Here is a 25,227-nt window from a genome sequence, read left to right on the forward strand (position 1 = left end):
TAGTGGGTTCCCTCATCTTTGGACTCAGCAGCAGTGAAGCTTCTTGTGGCATCACCTGATCTTGTCCATCTAGAAGATATCTTTGCTAAATCGGCTTTGATGACTTGCAACCTTCTGACCAAATCTTCTGTGTCTAACTGATGCTGATAGAAGTCAAATCTAGAATGCTCAGGTAGATCTGCATGTTGGTCTTTAGCGTGCTGGTCTTGAATCTGTTGATCCTGATCTGCCAAAGATGCGGTATCGATCGATGCTACAATTGGTACATCGGTCGCTTCGCTGGGATCGCTGTCGATCGACTCCGTGTCAGCTGTGTCGATCGATTCTGAACGTTGGCCTTGGTACTCAAGATTTCCCTGCATACTGCGTATCTCATTCTTCAAGAGACCAGTAGCTCTGCAAAGGTTGGTCACTCTTTCATTGAGAGTCTCCTCAATGTTATCACTTCTTTCTATGAGTCTCTCCTCCATAGAATTCATGGCTACGTACAGCATATGTTTGATCTCATCAACTTCTGCTGTGGTGCATGCTCTCTTCGCTGGTGGTGGTTCGGTGTCGATCGATGTTGGTCGAGGCCTGTCGATCGATGTTTCTTTGCTGTCACGAAGATCAATATAAGCTTTAACTATGCTCATGTCTCTTGTAGCTCTTTCAGCTGTCGTGACATTGTGGCCTGGAATCGCAGGATAGGTGAACTGAAAAGTTCATGCTTTCTTACGTACGATTTCATCCTATCTTCCAGTTCTGCGAACCTTGTGTCGATCGATGATGAGTTTAGTGCGTCGATCGATGGAAATGTAGCATTCTGAGTTTGGTCATTCTGGCGAATTGTGTCCAACTCTTTCTGTAGAAGATCGATCCTCTTGCTTAACCATTCGACATTGTTGTTGAGAGGGCTTTAGACGTCTCCAATCCGTGTATTGATGTAAGCAACTTCCCATTCATCTTTCTTAGGTGATGAACATTCTGGTTGGTCCATGGATGTAGTCTTGCCGATGTCGACCGATGTAATCGTACTCTGTCGGTCGATACTGGTGGCGTAGCCTCTTTCTCAAGCATGGTCAATATGTTTCCAAGCTCCACTCTTATCTCAGCCATATCATTCTGGAAGTCCTTGTAACTGACATCCAAAGGCTGGAAAGTGTCTCCCACCAATGTGTGCATGTTTGCCTCAAGGTGCGCCTGAACTCTCCATACATCAGTCACCATATCATCTACCTCCTCTCTACTGTAGAGCACTGGTGGTGGTGTGTATGCATGGTAAGGGCGTGTGTGTATTGGAACCTCTGTGAAAAAAGAGATGCTCTATCCAGAATTCTCTTATTTGCTCCTTGGTAACATGGATGATCTCACCATCACTCCTCGAGCATAGCCAAACTCATCTCTGTAGACACCATATTCATCTTTAGCTTCCCACTTGAATCTCCTGGATCCATCAGTATTGAAAGCACGTCGTCCAAACTCCAATCGTCTGTCGGGCGATCTGACTCTTGGTATGTCGATCGATCCGGGATATCCGCCGTCGATCGATTGTGTTGAAACAATGTCGATCGATGTGTGAATGTCTAGGTTTACCGAAGTGTTGAGGAACTGTATCCTCCCTTGTGTTGGTGTTGTGGTTGTCCTGGACGTGATTTAGGATGTCTGGATGGCTACGTTGCTGTGTTGAACAGGTTTTCTGGTCCATTAGCAACTTGGAGGATGTCTGCTATGTCTTCTCTGGTCATGTGCAGAACTCTTCCATCCATAGCTCTTGCATAGTCATCTGTGTGCCTGAAAATTCCAAATTCATCAGGTGTTAGTGAAACATTCCTGATATCGTAAGGTTCATGAGATCTTGGTTGAGCTCTGTTGAAGGTGTCGATCGATGGTGTGTGGTGGTGGCGATCGATGGTGCACTTCTAGCTGCACGTTTGGATCGATTGTACATGTTGTTGCAGTCCTCCATTGATAGGTTTCTGAGTGCTGGAAGCTGCTGGGTAGAAGGTGAAAAGTTTGAATTTTCGTGGCTTGAGGTGTCAACCTTTTATACCCATGTGTTGCCCTAATCGGTGAAATTCCGATTTTGTACTTTAAGTCGTCCGGGTTAATATCGATCAATGTGATACTGGCAATGTCGATCGATGGACGATGTCGTTTTGCTGGATGAAGTAGATAATTGATCGATAGTGGGCGTTTGATGTCGATCGATTGTGGGAATCGAATTGCAAATCTGTCATTCTCCAAGTAATTTCCCAAGCTCTCTCTTCCCAATAGTCTGCATCATGTTCTTCACTGTGGTCTCCATTGTGGGAAGAGGTGGCTATGTCTACTGCAAAACTCTCATGAAATCCGCTATCCACCTCCTTACTGAGTAATCATCTTCCTTTAGGTGGGTGGGATGGCAAAATTCGGGTAGCAATGATCTGGTAGATCGAGTTCATCATCCGGTGGGTCTCTGTCGATCGATGATCCATAGTTGTTGTCGATCTCCTCTGACTTGTAAGTGTCGATCGATGACGTTAAAGTACTGTCGATCGATCCCGAGTACTCTGTCTCGTACTCGACTTCACAATGACAAACTGCGATGATACCAGTATCATCTTCCTTTACCACTGATTTGGCTGGTGGTTTGCCAAGCTTGACAGGGTCGTAGTGGATCTCTGGATCTATCATAGTCAAGCACATCCTGTTGGTGTTCATGTCACATATGGCTCCTACTGTAGCCATAAATCCTCTTCCAAGTAAGAGGGAAGAGTTCCAATTTAGATTGATGTCTAGGACATGAAAATCCACAGGGACGATAGCATCACCAATATGTACCTCTAGGTCTTTGATGAAGCCTCCAGAGTTTATCTGAGAGTAATCCACGAAAGTAAAGATCTGTGAAGGCTCTCTACTTGCAGGCCCAGATGGTCTGCCATGACTTTTGGTAAGATGCTGACTGATGAACCAGTGTCACATAGTGCATGAGGAAATTCAATCCCTTGTATCACACAGGGTATTACAAACTTCCCAGGATCACTCTTCTTTGGAAAAGTAATCATTTTCCTCATATCCTCTCTGACATTGTCAAACCTTCTCCTAATGTCAGTTTCAGTCTCCCTTGTTTCTCTGAAGAACATCCACAATCTCTTTGTGAAGTAAACCTCCTCAAAAGGTTTCTCTGGTGGGATTCCGATAACTCTCTTAGTGAAACCATCAATCTCCTTTGCATTAGCTTCCCTCTTAAGGTTCTTAGGAATCTTCTCCTTCCTACTCCTTAACCTTCTTCCTTTAGTTCCCTCTGATGAGGTGTAGTGTCTGAAGGGTTACCAGTGATTTCGGTAGGGTTAGCTTGTGGTTTCGGTGTGGGTATGAGTGCATTGATTCGGTTGCTGTCTATCGATGGTAGTTGCACTCGGTATATGAGAGGTGCGTGTCGATCAAAGATGGAGAAAAGGGTCGATCGATACGGTTCTCGTCTTTGTGTCGATCGATGAGTGGCTCGTCTCGTCGGTCGATATCTTCGTAGGTGTGGGTGGGTGGGTATGATGAGAAGCCGTGAATTCAGCATGTGTCAATATCCTAACCGCGTTGCAATCTGCAAGCGTGTCCGGAAAAGACATCGTCGATGTCGATCGATGTGGACTAGTTGGTGTCGATCGACACCATTGTGATCCACCGAGACTTAGTGAACTTTCCACTTTGAAGTCTCCTTCTTGTAGCTTCTCCTCCGTTTCACCACTTGCCAGAAATCATCATCTATGATAGCATTGACGTGGTGTTTCCTATTTCCTTCCCCCTACTTCCTTAGAAGTTCCAATCCTCCTGATAGAGTCTTCAGTGTGGACAATATGTGTCTCAAGTTTCTTAACCTGAGTGCAGATGGTGTCTATCCTCGTGGTCAGATTGTTGAAGACAGAATCAATCTTCCCATTGAAGTCTACTGTAACTTCTGCTGACCTTCCAGAACTCTATCAATCATGGCATCAAACTTACTCTCCTGGGGGGTGGCGTGGTTTTTGGTAAGCTGAGTTGCCGTAGTTCCTTGTGTTGCGTGAAGGGTTTCTGATACTGTGAACTCTGGTTGTAGTTACTCTTCTGACCACTGCCAAAAAAAATTATGTTTCCACTCTGGTTTCCATATCTCTGAAATCCAGTACCTCCAATGTAGTTCACATCTTCCTCTGTATCATCCTCTCTAGCCTCTCCTTCTTCAGCTGAGCAGACTGGCTGCCCCAGAAATGCATGTAAAGCATCTATCTTGGCTCTGACTTCATTCATCTGGTCTTCCCTGATGGCTGCACCGATTTCTTCTTGTCAGAGTCAGTGTTCTTGGTGCTGCTGCTGTTTGGCTAGGCTCTCAATAAGTCTCACAGCCTCTATTAGATTCCTAGTGTTGAAGTTCCCCTCACTAGCAGTATCAAGAGCCATCTGATACCGTAAGGCGATACCTCTGTAGAAAGTGCTTAACAGCTGCACTTCATTGAATCCATGGTGTGGACAGTCTCGCTGGAAGAACTTGAATCTGATCCACGCGTCTTTAAAAGTCTCACTAGGCTTTTGCGTGAAAGTGGCGATTTTGCTTCTTAAGTCTTCAGCGCGTGCCTCATCAAAGAAATTACGCAGGAAGGCGTTTTTGATGTCGGCCCAGGATGTCAATGATCCTGTAGGTAGCTACTTGAGCCAGTGCGAAGCCTCTCCAATCAGTGAGTATTTGAAGAGCTTGCAGAGTAGGTAGTCCTCGGGGACTCCATCCATACGAATAGCAGCGATAAGATCCTCGAACATCTCCAGATGGTCCATAGGATGCTCGTGTGATTGCCCAGATAAGGTATCTGAAGACACGAGAGAGTAGTACTGAGGCTTGAGCTCGAAGTTCTGAATATCTGGAAGTCGAATAGCTGATCTGTTGGTGTAGTACTCGTCTGGACGGTTATAGTCTGCCAACGATCGTGTTTGAGCTTCTCCTGTAGCCTCAGCTTCAGGCTCAGGGATTATGTTTCCCTGTGCATCTAGCTTCTGACATGTTGCATTACGCAGATGACCATCTTGGTCATACAGGTTTCCATTCTCGCCCTGCGTGAGAATAACAATCGCGACCATGCTTCGCGGAGTAGTATCGATCGATATACGTTAGAAGTATCGAACGATGTGGATCGGCGAACGGTAACGGTCGACGGTGTTGTCTGAGTGTCGTCGACTGTTGAACGTGAGTATCAGTCGACGGTGTTGCGATTCTGTCGATCGATGCGGAGCGTAGGTCTTTGCGGATTGAACGTTCCAAGTGAGCAGGATCCTCTGAGAATAAAGTTGATTTCCCTTGTTGCTTCTGGTACTGCTGGGCATGTACCTGAAAAGACAAGAAAAATTTAAATAAGAAAGGGGGTAAAAGAAAAACATAAGATAATAAGATTAAATCTAATGGCGATCAAAGCTCCCCGGCAACGGCGCCAAATTTGATAGTGCTCAAATTACCCAGTAGAGCTTACTCTCTCAAATAAAGGTACAGCTGTAGTACTTAGGGATTGAATCACGAGGAGCTAGGGAACCAATTAAATAAAATCTACTAATCAATCCTAGGCAAGGTTGGTTTATATGATAGAAATGAAAATAACAATTCCTAAAATGAGCAAGGTAGTTGCTCTAACTAAGAATATGATGGGTTGTTTAAGTGGGATAAAGAGTGCTAGACATAGGGTTTCTATTCAGGAATAGAGATTATAATCTCTATAAATGCTTTAATAAGTTGCTTGCATGATACTATAGATCTCAGCCGCTTAACATATGTGATGAATCACTGGTTAAAATATCTAGATCTCTGGCCAAACCTTTCGCATGATGACATAGAAAAAGAGTCGGTCAATATCCTTTTGAGATATCGAGCGATACACCTTTCGCGGCGCCAATCGATTCACCTGTCGGGATATCGATCGATGGCTTCTAGATCTGCCTAGGCGCGAGCCGAATATGACCACAAGGTCTCAAGGAGCAACTGTCGTTCTTCTCAACGGGAGACAGGCATCGCTCAAATGGATAATTCAAGATAATCTAAGATCCTAGTGATCTATGTTCTAGTTAGCTAATCTAAAACAAGCATAGGGTACAATCCATTTGATGAGTATCACAACTTAGCAATTATAGTTTGGGGCTAATCCCACAAACCTATTTAAAACCTAGATCTAACAAGTAGACTACTCAGACATAGCTAAGCAATTCATAACAATAGATAGATGAAAGAATTGCATAGATAGAATAAAGTAGAAATACAAAAGGAGATGAGAAATCTCTCCAATCTCTCTCAAACAAATAAAACTCTAGTCTCTCTCTCACACTCTCTACTTTGAGGGTTGTTAAAAGGTTGCTTCTTTCGAAGGTTGCCGTCAAAAACACTTTGCAGGAGTATTTAAGCATTTCCATTAGGTTAAAAACTCGTCAGGGGCAATCTCGTAATTTGGTGAAGTCTTGGTGAAGTAGTCGGCTAAACCATTTCGTCCTCGATATTGATCGACAACACTAAATGTGTATCGATCGGTTATAATCTTCTAGTACGCGGATCTTCTCAGCTACATCGATCGACAACTCGAGATGAGTATCGATCGATTATAATCGCAATGTTGACTTCCGACTTAGTCTTGAATGGTCAACTCGGGTGTATCATCTCTTGCACTCCAAAATGCTCCAAAAACATCACTTTCTCACAAAATGCTCCTGAACCTGAAAACATACCTAACAAGCTAGAAAACAGTTTAAATATATAATAAAATACTAGTATACCATGGTTAAAAACGGGTAAAATCTATGGTATATCAGACTCTTTCTTATTACTTTTAGATTTAATTTAAGAATTTAGTATAGACTTTGTTACTTCTGCTAAATTTTTTATTCTTTTCGTTTTTACAACACTAATGAATGGAGAAAACAGATGTCGGCCAAGCGACGATCGACACGGAACATTTTCAATCGAGTGATGCAGATACAGAAGAATCGATCGTTTCAACCAACGCCTCATCGATCAATATCGCCCAGCCGGAAGCAGGTAAGTACCCTCTTTCCGATGCTGCAACTGAGAAAGTAGTCCAAACTGAACCAATAGGTCAATCGAGCAACAATTCTAGCCAAACTACTTAAAAACAGGGGACTGAAATCCCTGTTAAGTCAAACTCTACCTTAAAAATAGGTAAAGAAATTAAATTGCTCTTGCAAGACTACTTAAACCCCAATAGGACTTATTCCAATAGGTCCGCTATTAGGGTACCAGACGACATTACCACAAAATCTAAGTTCAATGCTGATTACTATAATATGGTACGTCGAAACCATTTTAAAGGATCTCCTTTAGAACATCCACAAGACCACATTGAAGGTCTAGAGGAATTAATTCTAGACGAATACAGTCGTTGCAGACTTTTTCCATTTTCACTAGAAGGGGAAGCTTTAAGATAGTTAAACTGTCTACCAAGAGGATCCCTGACTGGTTGGAAATAGATTAGAAATGTCTTTCTTAAGCAATTTTTCGACGATACTCGTTACTGGGAAGTGAGAAGGCGAATTTCCACCTTCCGTCAAAATCCTCAGGAATCGTTCAAAAACGCATGGGGAAGATTCAAGAATTACGAACTCGAATGCCCCCATCATGGTTATCCAGAACCACAATTCCTTAAGATCTTTTATAAAGGTGTTATTCTGAGCTATAAAACAACGCTTGATACAACAAGCGAAGGGAATTTCGTTACTAGGAATCCTGAAGAAGCAAGACGCCTTATCGAAAATATGGCAACAGTAAGATCTTATGAAGAGATGAATGAAGAGAAAGAAAAAGCTATAAACTCAAAAGGAGATACTGAGTTAGCAAAAATAAAGAATTCTATAAGTTCACTTCATTCCCTTCTTACAGATCGAAACCCACCTAACCTATGTCAGCACTACAATAAAGCTCCTCCTATATCAGAAGATGAACTCGACTTTACAGAAGAGATGGATACTACTGATCCTCATTCTGTATTTAACGTCGATAGTTTCACACGAGGTTATGAAATGTGTGTGCAATCTCGTACCGGAAGAGATAAATACAATTTAAAACAAGCTTTTACTGGGAACCGTAAATTGAAATCTGATTTTAATGAGAAAATAAATATCGTTTACGGTAAATTAAACAAGAAGATGGATTCACTAATGGAACACCTTCAGGAAATGGAATGTCAAATAGCTAACCTTGCAACTGCTTTAAAAAGAGAGACAGGTCGTCTTCCTGGAAGAACTGATGCTAATCCTGGGGCAAAACGCCAGGTATGTGTTGTAATGCTGCGAAGCGGTAAACGCCTTGAAACAAATACTAGAGACGATGCCAGCAATAGAAAAATCATCGATAAAGCAGGCAAAAGCAATTCCAATCCCATAGAACTTCTTGACCCTGATTCTGACTCAGGAACATCCAAACAAAGAAGGAATTCTTCGGATAACAAGGATGAGGGAAAAACTGTAGATTTAGAAAAAGGAGATTCGGATTCAGAGATTGAAATCGATCGTCCAGATGAACCGATTGTTGATCGACCCATTAGGAAGGAAAACGATCTACCATCTTGTAGCACTAACGATCGCAATGCACATCCGACCGGAACTGAACGAGTCTATAGAGCTCCACCCCCATTTCCTCCAAACAAACCACAAACCAAGAAGGCACTGGTACATGCAATATGCAAAAAGGCTTTGATAAAATCAATTTCGAGTTATCCCTCAGTGACGCCATTAAGATAGCACCCTCAGTAAAGAAGTACATGAAAGATATGATATCTTCAAGTTATCCAACTGGAGAACATAGCGTGATGATGGTGTCAGAGAAAGTAAGTGCGATGATACAGGGAGAAACTTCAATCAAAAGGAGTGACCCTGGTAGTTTCGTCCTAGATTAAAATATACAAAACACGCGCTTTCCTCGATCTCTTTGTGATCTTGGTTCTAGTGTAAACCTCATGCCACATTCAGTGGCAGTTTCATTAGGATACAATAAATTTGTTCCAACACCAATCACTTTAGTTCTAGCTGATCGATCTATTAGGGTACCTGAAGGGATCCTCATAGATGTGCCAATTAAAATTGATGATTGCTTCATACCAACAGATTTCGTTGTACTGAAGTATAAACAAGTACCGAAAGACCCCCTCATACTGGGTCGGTCGTTTTTGGCCACAGCCAGAGCAATCATAGATGTTAAAGGAGGAAAGATTAATTTAAATGTCGGAGATATATCAATGAACTTCGACATGGAAAAATTAGTCAAACGTCCTCTGATAGAAAAAGAATACCTTATGGATATATGCTCTGATGATTCATTAGAAGACGCGCTCACTCACGATGAAAGAGAAATCCTGAGCGTAGACAGCAGAACAGAAGATTATGCGAACCTTATGGACACAAGTATCGGAATCGCAAATGAAGAAAATGATGATTCAGAGATCATTATGGATCAATACCTTAGGGAAACCATTGATTGATCATTCTCTTCATCATCCTCTTCATCGACCGACTGGAGTAAAGAAAAAGCACCCAAAGTTGAGCTAAAACCACTTCCAGCTGGTCTAAAATATGCATTCCTTTGCGACAAATCCTATCCTGTCACTGTTAACGCCAATCTCACGAATGGAGAGCTTGCACTTCTATTAAACAAACTTCGCAAGTATAGGAGATCAATTGGGTATTCTCTCGATGATATTCCCAGAATAGCTCCTGACCTTTGCATCCACCGTATCCACCTCGAAGAAGATGCGAAATCATCGATAGAACAACAAAGGAGACTGAACCCAAACCTGAAAGAGGTAATGAAAAAGGAAATAATTAAACTCCTAGATACCAGAGTTATATATCCTATCTCAGACAGTAAATGGGTAAGCCCTGTACATGTTGTGCCAAAGAAAGGTGGTATCACAATGGTTAAAAATGATAAAGATGAACTTATTCCTACACGCACTGTCACTGGACATGGAATGTGTATCGATTATTGGAAACTAAATGCTGCTACTAAGAAAGACCCACTTTCCTTTACCCTTCATCGATCAAATGTTAGAAAGACTGGCCAATCACAAATATTATTTCTTTCTTGACGGATACTCGGGATTTTTCCAAATCCATATACATCCTTAAGATCAAGAAAAGACAACTTTTACTTGCCCCTACGGAACATTTGCATATCGCAGAATGCCATTTGGACTTTGTAACGCACCAGCCATTTTCCAACGTTGCATGATGTCAATCTTCACAGACATGCTCGAAGATTTCATGGAAGTCTTTATGGACGATTTTTCAGTATACGGATCAAGTTTTAAAGATTGTTTAGACAACTTGTGTAAAGTATTGGAAAGATGATCTTGTATCTTGATATTTTCTTGAACCTGGATGGTTTAAGGGGATAAGTGAGCTTCCTGGGAAATCTTCTTTATTGTCTGGAAGGAGCTGATGTCGTGCCTGATCTGAGGAGAAAAGAGCTGTTGGAGTTTGAATGCAAGAATCTCCAAATAAGGCAGTTTGGTGTAAGTGTGGATCCTCCTGATCCAATGGGGGCTGGTGCATGGTATAAACTTGTAGAGTTCTTCTTGGACACATATAATGTCTCCTGGACGTCTTGTTTTAGTTCTGATGTCTTCTGGTCGGATTGGAATTGCTTGGAAATGATCAAACCGAAAGATTGTGCAATCTTTCCATAAATAGCTCCGGTTTGATTTAAGTGAGTCTTCATTGAAACAACCGATCTCCTGGGTTCTGGTGTAGCTAAGGACTTCTGGAATACCTCCTGATTGGTTGAAATGATCTCATGGACGCCAATGTATGGTTTGAAGCTGATTGGACCGGTTAGCTTCCAATTGAGGCGGGTGTAGCACTGGTTTGGCCGGTTCTGACAAATTGGTCATGACTCTTGATTTCCGTGGCCATTTCTCCTGATATTGGGCTTTCTGGAAATCTGAGAGAATCCTCTTGAATCCTATGATCGTATTTGGTTCAGGCTGATTCTTCATTGGGCTTGAATCTCCTTCAAAAGTCGGGTACTCGCAGATGGATGGGCTGGGGAACCTCCGGTTTGTAAAATTCATAACATCTTCCTCCGTGAAGCTTTTCTTGTAATTCCAAGCCTCGGTGAATCCTTGATGAGTTGGCCTTCTAGAAAAATTGGATTCATGACAAAAGACCTTCTGTTGGTTGAGATATTCGCCTTGGACTGGACCTCTGTCGCTGGTACCTCCAAAGTGGCCGGTTTGCACTGCTTGGTTGACCTCTGGTTCAACCATTGGTTTGATGGCCGCATCATTCCCTCTCCCTTGTGAAGGTTTTGACCTCAAAACTGGATAACCTGATACATCACAATAGAGCAAGTCAGGTTCATTCTCTTTTGGAAGTGTAGAACCTTACCTTGATACAATTTTGGTTTGGTAATGGGTTGTGCATCTGGTGGCTCTTCTTTAAAAATATGGGAAATGATCACGCCTCTGGCCTGGATAATGTTATTTCTTCTCTTCTGGAGTTGATGGTTCTCCACACTTTTGGAGTTGATGGTTCTGACCATCTTTGGGACTGATTCTTGTTGGGGTCAAAAACGGTTATCTCGAAATCAACGGCTAAGTCTATTTGTCATACGAAAAACCCTCCGAAAAACGAACACGAACACCCATAAACCGAAGGAACCGAGTAGCCGACCCCGGCCCTGGCCGTAGCCGCCGGGTGGCTAGCCCCCGTGCTGGCCGTGGCCGCCGGCGGCTAGCGCCCGTGCTGGCCGTGGCCGCCGGGCGGCTAGCCCCGTGCTGGCCGTGGCCGCCGGCGGCTAGCGCCCGTGCTGGCCGTGGCCGCCGGGCGGCTAGCCCCGTGCTGGCTGTGGCCGCCGGCGGCTAGCGCCCGTGCTGGCCGTGGCCGCCGGGCGGCTAGCGCCTGTGCTGGCCGTGGCCGCCGGGCGGCTAGCCCCGTGCTGGCTCGGGTCTTCGGACAACGATCTCCGGTACGCAAGTCCCAGGCCCCGGCCGTCAGAAGTCTGTACTTCGAGTCTTTCACAAAGTCCTTGCAGGACGAATCATTGAGATTCCGCGTACGAAACTCCGGTTCTTACTCCAAACTAAGACTGTCAGAAACTCGTAAGATATCAACGGGAAGGAAGATCTTAAATTCTTCGTACGAAACAGCGATGGTTATCTTAAGACACCACTCATCTCAACTCTACGAACGAATGAAGAACTTCCGAAGAAATCGTGGAAAACAACGGAAGTCCTAGAGACGGCTCGAAAGGGACCAAACGCGGTCGGACAGTCCGTTTACGATTATCTGAGATAGATACGATGATTTACGTTTATCTTTACGTAACAAGATAAATGCTAAATTTCAGGAAGGATAAATGTAAAGTTTCCCGAAGATAAATGTCAAGTTTCCCGATAAACATGGAGGCCGACGAAAATGGAAAAAAGCCCGCCTTGCGGCTCAGAAGGAGAATAGACCGTCATAAGAAGGAGTATATAAAGGAGCTTTGGGAGAGGAAGCAAGGCAGAGAGAAAAAAATCATTAAGAGAAAGAGCAAATCCGAAACTTAGGGACTTTGAGAATTCCTGCTAGCTTAGGACTTAGGAGTTTAGACTAGCGGAACAAGACTTAGAACGTTTTGTCTCCTGTATTTCCGTCGTTTTTCGCTTCAGCGTTTCTCTACTTCCCTTTTTCGGAAGAATATTGTATCATCTATTTAATAAAACGCCTTAGTGCAATTTTTCCGCTACGTTGCTTTATTCTATCAATTTCGTTTGGTTGTCGCAGAGAATCCGAGCCTTCAGGGAAAACTAGGTTTACTTAGTTTTCCTTCGATTTATTTAACTAAAATTGACAGTGCGAATTTCGGTTCCCACAGTTTGGCACTAGAAGGAGGGGGGTCGGATTCTCTTACTCAAAAACCTATGATTGGTAACAACAGCATGGCCACATCACCTGTCCGCAACATCGTGTCATTCGGGGACAGAGCAACGGCTGGTCAAGCCAAACCTCACGACGACGAACTCCTCGTTATCGGACTAACGATCCAGGACATCGACGTAGCAAGAATATTGGTCGACACCGGATGCTCGACAAATATTATATATAAAAACACTCTCGAAAGGATGGGAACCGACCTAAGCGCTATCACGGACGATCCCAATCCGATAATCGGACTCTCAGGAAACATCACAATGACCCTCGGCTCGGTCGATCTCTCGGTCAGAGCCGGGAGCGTCACGAAGATGGTGGAATTTTTGGTAGTCGATGGTCCAGCAGCATATAACGCGATCGTCGGGACTCCGTGGTTAAACTCCATGCGAGCAATCCCCTCGACTTTCCATCTGTGCCTCAAATTTCCGACCCTCTTCGGAGTGGAAACAATACAAGGAGATCGTAAAGCGCCGCAAGTCTGCTTGGCCGCTGGGTTAAAACGAAAAAACTCTGAGCCCGAAACTAACCCAAAAAAGCAAGCAACCCACGAACCAGCATCGCAGGACCCTCCAGAAATCTTATGGCAATCGAAAAGAGCTGAAGCCCTAGAAGGGAAACGTGAGCCCACTTGCGAACCAGTAATTTCGGTCTGCCTCGACGAGACTAACCCAGAGCGGTGCGTGGAGATTGGAGCCAATCTCCGCGATCCGTTGAAAGCAGAACTCATCGCATGTCTCAAGAAGAACCTTAACATGTTCGCTTGGGCTGCGGAAGATATGCCGGGAATCGACATCAACATAACATGTCACGAACTCAACATCGATCCAACTCATAAACCCGTAAAACAAAAGAGGCGAAAGCTAGGCCCCGAACGGGCAACTGCGGTTAATGAGGAAGTCGAAAGACTCCTCAAAGTTGGATCAATAACAGAAGTAAGATATCCCGACTGGCTCGCCAATCCCGTCGTCGTCAAGAAGAATAACGGGAAATGGCGAGTGTGCGTCGACTTTACTGATCTCAATAAAGCATGCCCGAAAGATTGTTTTCCGCTTCCGCACATCGACCGTCTCGTCGAGGCAACCGCAGAAAACAAACTCCTATCGTTCATGGATGCGTTCTCCGGTTACAATCAAATTATGATGAATCCCGAAGACCGCGAGAAGACAGCATTCATTACCGACCGAGGGACCTATTGCTACAAAGTAATGCCTTTCGGTCTAAAGAACGCCGGCGCCACGTATCAGCGGCTCGTCAATCGGATGTTTGCCGAGCAACTCGGAAAAACCATGGAGGTGTATATCGACGATATGTTGGTAAAATCTCTTGACGAACGTGACCACGTAGTCCACCTAGAGGAATGCTTTGAGAGATTGAACCAGCACAACATGAAACTCAATCCAGCAAAATGCAGATTCGCTGTGGCGTCGGGAGAATTTCTCGGGTACCTCGTAACATTCCGCGGAATAGAGGCCAATCCGAAACAAATCAACGCACTGATAGAAATGGCCTCCCCGAGAACCAAGCGGGAAGTCCAAAGGTTGACCGGACGAGTCGCGGCCTTAAACCGATTCATATCGCGCTCCACGGATAAGTGTCTCCCATTCTACGAAACCTTGAAGGGGAACAAAAAGTTCGAGTGGTCAGAAGATTGCGAGAAAGCTTTCCAACAGCTGAAACAGTATCTGGCCACCCCTCCTATCCTCGCAAAACCCGTAGTCGGAGAGCCCTTGTTCCTCTACATCGCAGTATCTGCATCAGCAGTCAGTGGCGTCCTGATTCAATAAGAATTCGGAGAACAGAAACCGGTCTTCTACATTAGTAAAACATTACTAGATGCCGAAACTCGGTATCCGCGAATGGAAAAATTGGCACTCGCTGTCATAACTTCGGCGAGAAAACTTAGACCGTATTTCCAATCTCATACCATCGTGGTACTTACCACTTTTCCGTTACGGACGATTCTACACAGTCCAAGCCAGTCTGGTAGACTCGCGAAGTGGGCGATTGAACTAAACGAGTACGATATCGAATATCGTCCAAAAACCTGCACGAAATCGCAGGTACTCGCGGACTTCTTGGTAGAATTACCCGCGACGGACTTAACTAACGAGGATCCTAGTTCAACATGGGATCTCCATGTCGATGGATCCTCAACCAAGCAAGGGTTCGGAATCGGGGTCCGACTCACTTCGCCGACAGGAGAAATCCTCGAGCAATCATTCTGCTTGGATTTTCATGCATCAAACAACGAAGCAGAATACAACGCGCTAATTGCGGGCCTACGACTGGCCCATGGGCTGAAGATTCGAAATATTCACGTTTACTGCGACTCTCAGTTAGTCGCAAACCAATTCAGCGGAGAACACGAAGCAAGGGATGAAAGGATGAACGCATATTTGAAGGTCGTCCATGACTTGGCCCACGACTTTCAGCAATTCGCGCTAACCAGGATTTCCCGCTCGGAAAACGTCCAAGCTGACGCTTTAGCCGCTCTCGCCTCAAGCTCGGATCCAGGGCTTAAAAGAATAATTCCCGTCGAATTCATAGAGCATCCGAGCATCGGACCACCGGTAATCGCCAACCTGATCAGAATACAGATCGAAGGTGCGGAAGAAAACGAAGACCAACCGGAAGACGACGCAGACCAAACAGACTATGGCTGCGACACTCCCTGGCTAGAACCTATCAAAACCTACATCGTAGATGGTACCCTACCCGCGGAGAAATGGCAGCCCGGAAAATAAAAATTCAGGCAGCGCGATACGTAACCGTGGTTGGCGAAATCTACAAATGGCGATTCTCCGGACCTCTCATGACTTGCGCGGAAGGAGAAAATGCGAGAAAAATCATGGAAGAGGTTCATTCTGGATCGTGCGGAAACCACTCCGGCGGAAGGTCTCTCGCAACAAAAATAAAACGCCACGGATTCTACTGGCCAACTATGGTAAAGGATTGCGAGAAGTTCGCTCGGAAATGCGAGAAGTGTCAGCGGCACGCTCCGACAATTCATCAGCCCGCCGATGACGGGTCTCAGTTTATTTCCACACGATTCGAGGCATTCTGCGAAAAATGGAAAATACGACTTAACAAGTTTACTCCCAGATACCCGAAGTGCAACGGACAGGCTGAAACCATAAACAAAACCGTCCTAGACGGCTTGAAAAAACGTTTGGAAGCCAAAAAAGGACGATGGGCAGAAGAACTCGAAGGGGTCCTTTGGTCTCATCGAACCACTCCAAGACGAGCAACGGGGGAAACTCCATTCGCTCTGGTTTACGGAGCAGAATGCATGATTCCGGCGGAGGTAGAATTCCCCGGCGTACGGGGGAGATTTCTTCCCGAACGGGAAGACCTGAACAATGCTATGGTGCTGGATAATCTTGACCTCATCAACGAGCGTCGCGACCAAGCCCTCATCCGGATTCAAAATTACCAGCAGGCCGCCGCAAAATACTACAACGCGAACGTACGTCATCGAAGATTCAAAGAGGGTGACCTGGTCTTGCGAAAAGTCTTCCAAAACACTGCCGAACGAAACGCAGGAAAACTGGGGCAAACTGGGAAGGACCATACAAAATCATAAAAGTCGTCCGACCGGGTTCGTATCAAATCGCAAACATGCAAGACGTAAAAATCCCGAGAACTTGGAATGCGATGCATCTCAAGAAATACTACCACTAGAACGTAAACGTGGACAACAGAACTACGAGATGGCTTGATCCTCGAAAGAGGTACGTAGGCAACTCGCCAACCGGTGGGTTCAGCTATCCCCCCGATTTAAAAGGGGGGGAGTGGGGTGCGTACACCCGCACGCTCCCACAATTTTCGAAAAAACTGAACTTTCGAAAACTTTCCACAATCAATTCGCCTAACGGCCTTAACAATGGATCGAGTATCCACCAAACAAACCATAAAACTATCGCCCGGAAACATTCCGCGATTTCTAAAAGCCCATAGTCCTTTATGGCATAAGAAAAACAAACTTCAAAGCACTACGAGACGTCGCTTCGTGCCCGAACATCCGTTTTTCGATTAAAACCTTCATACGCCTTCTAAACGGCATCATATCGTTGTTGCTGATCACAACAAACGAACTCTAACGTTCTAAACAGACAAGCCACCTAAGGGTAGGCTCTTTTACATCCGACAAGGATCCCATAGCGCGCTATATAAAAAATCCAAATTTGGTTCAGCACTTCGTAAAGGAAGTAGCTCGATTCGTGCCCAGACAAATCATATAAGCCGATACCACTTCGCGGATTTTAAAACGGTACGAATCAGGTTAAAATCACAAACAGGCAAAACGAAAGCCGATTTGTCATCGCACAGCCTCAGTCTGAGAGTAAACCTAGGTCTTGCCCTAAACCCAGCCTTGCTGGTATCTTAAACATCTCATAGGCAAAGCGTCAACGACGCGAGATCCCAAAACTTGTCTCTTCACTCAAGTCTATACGTTTCCACGAATTTTCGCGTAAATCGTAAACCGCAGGAAAATCTCGCTTTGTACAAACTACGGATACGGTGATCGTCAGGGAGGCAGGAATGAGACGACAACTCACACCCTGCCCCTCTAACTTCGACAAACAGAAGTTCTAAACGCAAAATATTTTATAAACGCATACCGCAAGTTCAATACAACGCCCTAAAAAGGGCAGGGATTCAAAGCCACCAACGGCCAGTCCCGAAATCATACATAATGGCCAACCAACGGCCGAAATACAATCAAAATAAAAATCCCCTCAGGGATTGATCAACCTAGGCGTCCTCCGGAACACCGCCCTCATCCTCCGACTCACCCGAAGCAGGAACAGCCTCGCCATCGCCCTCGCCGACCTCCTCACCGCCCTTGTCCGCAACAATTCCAGCATCCTGGACCTCTGGAATTTCCGAACTCGGGACCAGGGTACCCGAGGATGACGGGCCGGCAAGCTCCGCCGCAGTGCAAGTTCCCATCTCCTCGAAGCGCTGAATCCGCCTCTTAAGACGTCGAACTTCCGAGGACTTGCTCTTCTTCTCCTCCTTCGCCTTGAGCAGCGAGCTCACAGTCTTTCCCAGATCACGCTCGAGATCGCTGATCCTAGCTTCGAGCGTCGACGTCTGGGCAGCATGAGTGCTCTCAATCGATTGAAGCACAGCCTCGGTGCGCTTCAAAGTTTCCCGCGACGAATCCAGCTCCTTGGACAAACGTGTGACCTCCAGTCCGCAATCGCCAAGCATCCCGTCGATCAACGACACAAACTGATCACACGAGAGAAGGTGAGAATCAAGGAGTCAACAAAAGAAAGGGGGTTTCACGAAATACCTTGGAGCGATGTTGCGATAGTTTCGCCGAAACCTCGCCTTCCTCACTCTTAGTACACCTTTTCCTCTTCGCTGATCCGGCAGCCCCAGCTCTTGAACGTCCCCTCGATGGTGGAACAGCGCTGGACGCGGGAAGTCCCAAGACGATCTCCCTCTTCTTTTCTGGAGGAGGAGGCATGACTTCCACCGCATCCTCCGAAACCACTATCGGCGCGAAAAGGGAGCCCTCCGGGCGAGCCTGGACATCGGGTGCTTGCTCCGGAACGACAATTTCTCCAGCAGGCAAAGGGAAATCGGGTCCAGAGGCTGGAATTGTGGAGATCGGGACTGGAGTAACGTCGGGTCCAAGAACCAGAACCGCGGGATCCAGAGTTAAAGTGACATCGGATCCGAGAGTCGGAGCCACAGAAGTCGGAACGGAAGTAGCACTAGGACCTGCCACGCTAGACTCCATCTCAGCACGGCGTCGCTCCATCTTGTCCTGAAAAGAACTGAACCCCTCGACGAATGTCTGCGTAACGGCAGGAGCATCCTGCGCCGGCGAGGCTTGGTTAGCTTCACTCATTTCGACATCGGAATCTTTCTTTTCATTTAGAGAGGAAGCCATATTTTCTGAAATTTGAGAAGAGGAGAGTGAGTGAAAAATGAGAGGGGGATGGGGTGCTACTTATAAGAAATCAAAGGTGGTAGAGTTTTTCGGAATAAAATATTCCTAGCCGAAAATTTCGATTTTCAAATCTTCCGCACACAAAATCGCTCCCGCATCTTGCATGCTGGGGGGCTAACTGTTGGGGTCAAAAACGGTTATCTCGAAATCAACGGCTAAGTCTATTTGTCATACGAAAAACCCTCCGAAAAACAAACACGAACACCCGTAAACCGAAGGAACCGAGTAGCCGACCCCGGCCTTGGCCGTAGCCGCCGGGCAGCTAGCCCCCGTGCTGGCCGTGGCCGCCGGCGGCTAGCGCCCGTGCTGGCCGTGGCCGCCGGCGGCTAGCCCCGTGCTGGCCGTGGCCGCCGGCGGCTAGCGCCCGTGCTGGCCGTGGCCGCCGGGCGGCTAGCCCGTGCTGGACGTGGCCGCCGGCGGCTAGCGCCCGTGCTGGCCGTGGCCGCCGGGCGGCTAGCCCCGTGCTGGACGTGGCCGCCGCCGGCTAGCGCCCGTGCTGGCCGTGGCCGCCGGGCGGCTAGCCCCATGCTGGCCGTAGCCGCCGGCGGCTAGCGCCCGTGCTGGCCGTGGCCGCCGGGCGGCTAGCCCCGTGCTGGCTCGGGTCTTCGGACAACGATCTCCGGTACGCAAGTCCCAGGCCCCGGCCGTCAGAAGTCTGTACTTCGAGTCTTTCCCAAAGTCCTCGCAGGACGAATCATTGAGATTCCGCGTACGAAACTCCGGTTCTTACTCCAAACTAAGACCGTCGGAAACACTTCGGAAACTCGTAAGATATCAACGGGAAGGAAGATCTTAAATTCTTCGTACGAAACAGCGATGGTTATCTTAAGACACCACTCATCTCAACTCTACGAACGAATGAAGAACTTCCGAAGAAATCGTGGAAAACAACGGAAGTCCTAGAGACGGCTCGAAAGGGACCAAACGCGATCGGACAGTCCGTTTACGATTATCTGAGATAGATACGACGATTTACGTTTATCTTTACGTAACAAGATAAATGCTAAATTTCCGGAAGGATAAATGTCAAGTTTCCCGAAGATAAATGTCAAGTTTCCCGATAAATATGGAGGCCGACGAAAATGGAAAAAAGCCCGCCTTGCGGCCCAGAAGGAGAATAGATCGTCATAAGAAGGAGTATATAAAGGAGCTTTGGGAGAGGAAGCAAGGCAGAGAGAAAAAAATCATTAAGAGAAAGAGCAAATCCGAAACTTAGGGACTTACAGAATTCCTGCTAGCTTAGGACTTAGGAGTTTAGACTAGCGGAGCAAGACTTAGAACGTTTTGTCTTCTGTATTTCCGTCGTTTTTCGCTTCAGCGTTTCTCTACTTCCCTTTTTCGGAAGAATATTGTATCATCTATTTAATAAAACCCCTTAGTGCAATTTTTCCGCTACGTTGCTTTATTCTATCAATTTCGTTTGGTTGTCGCAGAGAATCCGAGCCTTCAGGGAAAACTAGGTTTACTTAGTTTTCCTTCGATTTATTTAACTAAAATCGACAGTGCGAATTTCGGTTCCCACAATTCTCCAAGCAATAAAAGAGTATCCGGTGGGATATCTTTAAAGCTTTCTTTTTTGTAGCCTGAAAAATTCTCAACATTCTGGACAAAGACCAAATGAATTATATCTGATACTGGAGTTTCATAAACAGAATGTGATATGGTAGAATTTACCATGGGTGCATCAGCATGATGAAGAATTAAATTCTTCTTTGGACAGCTTTGGATTGAGGACTGCCTTTCTTGCACCTTTTTATCTAGGCTGGTATGACCATCTTCTTGTCTTATTCCTGGATCAAAACTCTCTGGCAAAGACAAGTGAGTCATATCTGAATAATCAAGTGTCATAGATGTTTTAAGATCAGAGAAACTCCCTTTGATTATGCTGAATTTTAATGGCAATGCTTCAGCATTTCTTTGATCCAGTTTCTGGACAGAATCTAATAACATCATGGCTAAGGCATCTTGTGGCAAGACTACATCACGAATTGGATTACCTTTTTCTTTGCTTATACCTGGGTCAAAACATCTTGGCAAAAACAAGTGTATTATACCAAAGTAAAGGAATTTATAAACTGATGAAAACAAGGAACAAAGAACCTTACTTTCAGCTGTGGCAACAAGAAATTTTACTTCTTTGTTTGGTTTGTTCTCACCTTGGTCTCCTGTACCTATTTCACTTTCCCTTGGACAAGACAAGTGCATTAATCCTATCATGGAAATAATAATAGCATTCTGATCCATAGTGAAATTTACCTCAGATTTTGGCACTTGAACAATTCTTTGTTCAGATTTTGGTTTCCACTTGTGGTATGGATTTTGATTGAGCTCATGATCTGGCTCGGCCCTTGGCACTTCAGTAAGCATAGAGCTCTCATCTGGTATCCATGTAACAAGAATATAAACATTTAAACCAGTATCTAAAGGTGATGTTAAATACTTACCTTGGTTTGATACTTTGATTACTGGTTTTGCTTCTTTAAGCAACAAATCATTTCTTCCAGCCTCACTTATGGCTTCCTCCTCTTTAGCCAAGCCATCCTGGTAGACTAGGTCTTCTCCTTTGAATTCATGCTCCTTAGTTCCTGATACAATACCCTTTGACAAAGACAAGTGCATTATACAAGAATTTGGAACCAACAAATCAGAGTGAATAAAACTATCACTTATTTTAAACAATTCAGTTTCAGTTTCTAGTGATGTTTCTTTCAATACTTGTTTAATGGGACAAGCTTCAGCAAGGTGTCCTATTTTATGACCTTCGAAACATGTCTGATCTTTCAGAATTTTAAAATCAGAAGACTTACCTTGGCTTGATGTGTCCTCTTCTTTGAGGTCTAAAATCTCCTTGTTCCTTGGACATAATTCTTTGTGAACTTTGGATTCAAACAAGGATGTGGAGTTTGGTTTTTGTTGGACCTCAGGACATGTCTTAACATTCTTTGACAAAGACAAGTGACTCATACCAGTGGAAGATGATTTATAAACCAATTTATCAAGTATAGAACTTACCATAGCCTTTACTTGAACACTTTCATGTTCCGGTTTTGGAGTTGGCTTGCATAGCATGTATGGACTGATGCTTTTAGTCTCCTTCATGGTCACTGGCACGCCATGGTGTTGGGACTTCTCTACAAACTCCTTGTGCATTCTGACTTTGAGGTCTTTCCAATCTAACAATTGTTCAATTCTCTCCTTTAACCACCATTTGTAGGCATTTTTGGTAAAGGCTTGGACAGCTTGTAACAACATCTTTTCTTTGGGAACTTTGTTGGAAAGCAGCCACTTATCCATGTTCTTTTCCCATCTTAGATACATGATATATGGTGTTTTTCACATCATTGTACATACGTTTTCATTTGTTTCAAGTCACTAATTCGTGTCAGTCTAGTCCTTTTTGACCTTTTACAGGTCTGGAGTTAGCAGAAGGAAGAAGAGAAGGTGCCTGATGAAAAGAAGTCCTTTTGGAGCATTCCTGCGAAGAACACTCAAGAGAACAGTCCCGAGGCTGATCTCTCTCAAGCGGAACAAGCAGACGGAGTGATCCGGTGATTGTTCCAGACAAATATGGAAACTCCTATTTCGGGAATTGAAGCCTTGTTGCCCTAATCTCTTTCCTTCTGATTGGCGCCTCCATATAAAACGCGACCTATCTATTTTCTATTTTCTTACGCTAGTTTTTACAAGAGAACACTGAGTATTTGCGATCTGCAACTTGTAAGGGAGAAGAATCAATCCTCTCATAGAGAAGATCATCTGAACCCTATTGTTTCATACTCTGTTCTTATGCAATTTTATTCAGGATTTATGTCTTTGTCTATGTGCATCATGATCGAGTAGTGACCTTGCTCGCCTAGGGTTTTTAGGGTGTTGAGACATGAGCTAAACATAGATAAGCGATCCATAACTGTTCTTCATTCATACTGTTCTTACTGCTTTCATTAAACTGATCACTTGATGTTAGATCACTAGTTCATCACCTAGTTAACCGCTTAGGATGATAACTTGACATGTATTGAATGAGCTTAGTATCCCTAATCAGCGAAAGTAGATATTAGGGTGGTAAGTGAACTGATCGGACCTGTTCTCTAAAGCTTGCAATCGATCATCATCCCAACGACAGTTAGGTGGTGAGATCGATCTGCAAAGCGATCACTGCCACGACAGTGGAGTGTTCCAGCTTAGTGATCCGAGTTCTAGAAAGCACTTCATCGCGCTTGAATAATTGTTTGGCTCCAATTCAACACCCAATGAAATACCCTAGGCTAGCTCTTGTTTAATTGAATCAATCTCGTGTTTATTTTGCTTGTTTACTATCGCCTATTTCAACCAAATCATATCTTCTTCTTAGCTTGATTCTGAAACTTATAGAACTAGAGTGTAGACTGGTCCTCTGGATTTGAATCTCAAGTACTACAATTGCAACTGTTAACTTGGCAGTAGCAAGGATTCATTTTTAGTGTATCAATACAGCTCTGGATTCCTGCTTAAACCTGAAAACACTAAGATGTCAGATGTATAAGCACAAGTTTTGATTACTTCCCTTTTTGGACCGATTGATGTATATGGAGCTCTCCATGAGGGGTCTGGTGGTTTGGGCTCGACATAAACAGCCTCAGGTACTTCTCCAAATCTATTTTCTCCAGGCTTTGGTCGTCGGCCTTGTGCCTTGTTTCTTTTCTCCAACCGAGCAAACTGATTTTTGAGCTTTTGTAAAGCTGCAAATTGTTGGTTCAGTGTGGCCTCCATAGTTTGGCCTGGTTCTTTCACTCCCATTTCTTCCTGCAAACAATCTCAAAGATCAAGTGAAGAATATAGAAATTATGGTTGAATCAAAACAAATCAAATGCAATAATGATACTTAAGCTAAACCGAGAAAATATGCAAATATGGAATAAACTATGCAATAAAAACTTTTTATTTTTCTTTTCTGATGCAAGCACGAAATGGAGAGACAAATATGATATGAAACAATAACTAGGATGATATGTTTTTAAATTTTCAGATTTGATATGCAATGCAAACAGAAATGGAAACAACTTAAATGCAGATTTGTTTTTACTTTTTGAAAATGAAAACAATTAGCTAAATGAATGCAAACAACTTTTTATTTTCCTTTTATGAATGCAAAGATAAAAAATGATGAAACAAATATGATATGCACGAAATTAAAATGATAGGCTTCTTTTTTTTTTAAACTTTGCAATGCAAGAATCAAAATAAATGCAAAATGCAGATTTTTTTTTTTGAAATGAATGCACAAAATCTAAAAATGGCAAGTGGAGCTGGGCACTGAATGCAAACACAATATGAGATTTCTTTTCAAAAATTTCGTGAATCAAATGCAAGAAACTTCTTCTCTTTTGTTTTTCTTTTCTTAAGAACAAGAACAATGCAAAACTTTTTTTTTGATTTAAGATGAAAACAAATGCAAGCAAATGAGATGCAAGGATAGATATCACCTGAGTCAGGAGCTTGGGATCTGATACCAAAATGTTGTGGGCAAGGGTCAGGCCGTCCGAAAATATGGAACTGAGGTTTAGTCCAATAGTTCGGATTGGTTCCTGAAACAAAGAAGATAGATTTTTATAGGTTTTTATGAGTTTTTATGATGCAGACAGAATCAAATATGAATATGAATCAAAATGATAATATGAAAGACAAATAGAAAAGGGATAGATAGATGGAGATGGGATCTTTGTTGCTGGACTGAAGTCTCTCTCAACAAGGATCGATGGATGGAAGATGGCGTGAAGGTGGAATCCGGCCTGCTGGACTGAAGTCTCTCTCAAGCAAGATCAGTGGATGGAAATGGAATGATGGACGCCACAAAGCTCTGTGAAGGGAGGCTTTGATAAGTCTGGTTGCTCAAGAGCTGCTTCTCACACACTCAAAAGACTTAGAACAGTAGTTTGACAAAACTAGAAAAATTGTATTTTTCATTCATAAAATTCAAGCGTGCTTTACAAAGATGAAAGGGACTGAGCTTATATAGGCCCGACAGAATAACTCTCTAAGAGTCTAAAACTGACTAAAGGAAAGAAATAAACTAAAAATAAAATTCTTGGAAGCAAAGCTTTGATGGCTCCAAAGAAATAGCCATTAGCTTGATTTAAGCCATCTTCAAATGGGAAACTGGATATGATCTTGTGTCTGGATATCTTCTGGATGTAGCACGGTCAAGGAGTCTTCCTGAGATGTCTCTGAGTTGCCTTGATGAAGAATATGGCCGTTGGTCTTGAGCAAAAATCAGTAGAAACTCATTTAAGGCATTTGGTGTCCATGCTGCCAAAAATGGAAGGTTGGTGCAAATGAAGATCCTCCTGATCTCCTGGGTGCTGGTGCAGCTGAGGACGTCTTGGATGTCTTCT

The 25,227-nt window shown here is 44.3% G+C and overlaps 2 non-coding genes across 2 annotated transcripts; one reads left to right on the forward strand and one right to left on the reverse strand.

Annotated features, from left to right (window-relative positions):
• The first annotated feature begins 4,450 nt into the window (after positions 1-4,450).
• Positions 4,451-4,558, forward strand: LOC130499267 (small nucleolar RNA R71). The gene has a single exon (XR_008938147.1). It is a non-coding gene; the product is annotated as a small nucleolar RNA R71 (small nucleolar RNA).
• Positions 4,559-7,497: 2,939 nt separating this feature from the next.
• Positions 7,498-7,604, reverse strand: LOC130499353 (small nucleolar RNA R71). The gene has a single exon (XR_008938231.1). It is a non-coding gene; the product is annotated as a small nucleolar RNA R71 (small nucleolar RNA).
• Between the last annotated feature and the right edge of the window lie 17,623 nt (positions 7,605-25,227).

The sequence above is a fragment of the Raphanus sativus genome, chromosome 8, assembly GCF_000801105.2.
Source record: "Raphanus sativus cultivar WK10039 chromosome 8, ASM80110v3, whole genome shotgun sequence".
In the NCBI taxonomy this organism is placed as follows: domain Eukaryota; kingdom Viridiplantae; phylum Streptophyta; class Magnoliopsida; order Brassicales; family Brassicaceae; genus Raphanus; species Raphanus sativus.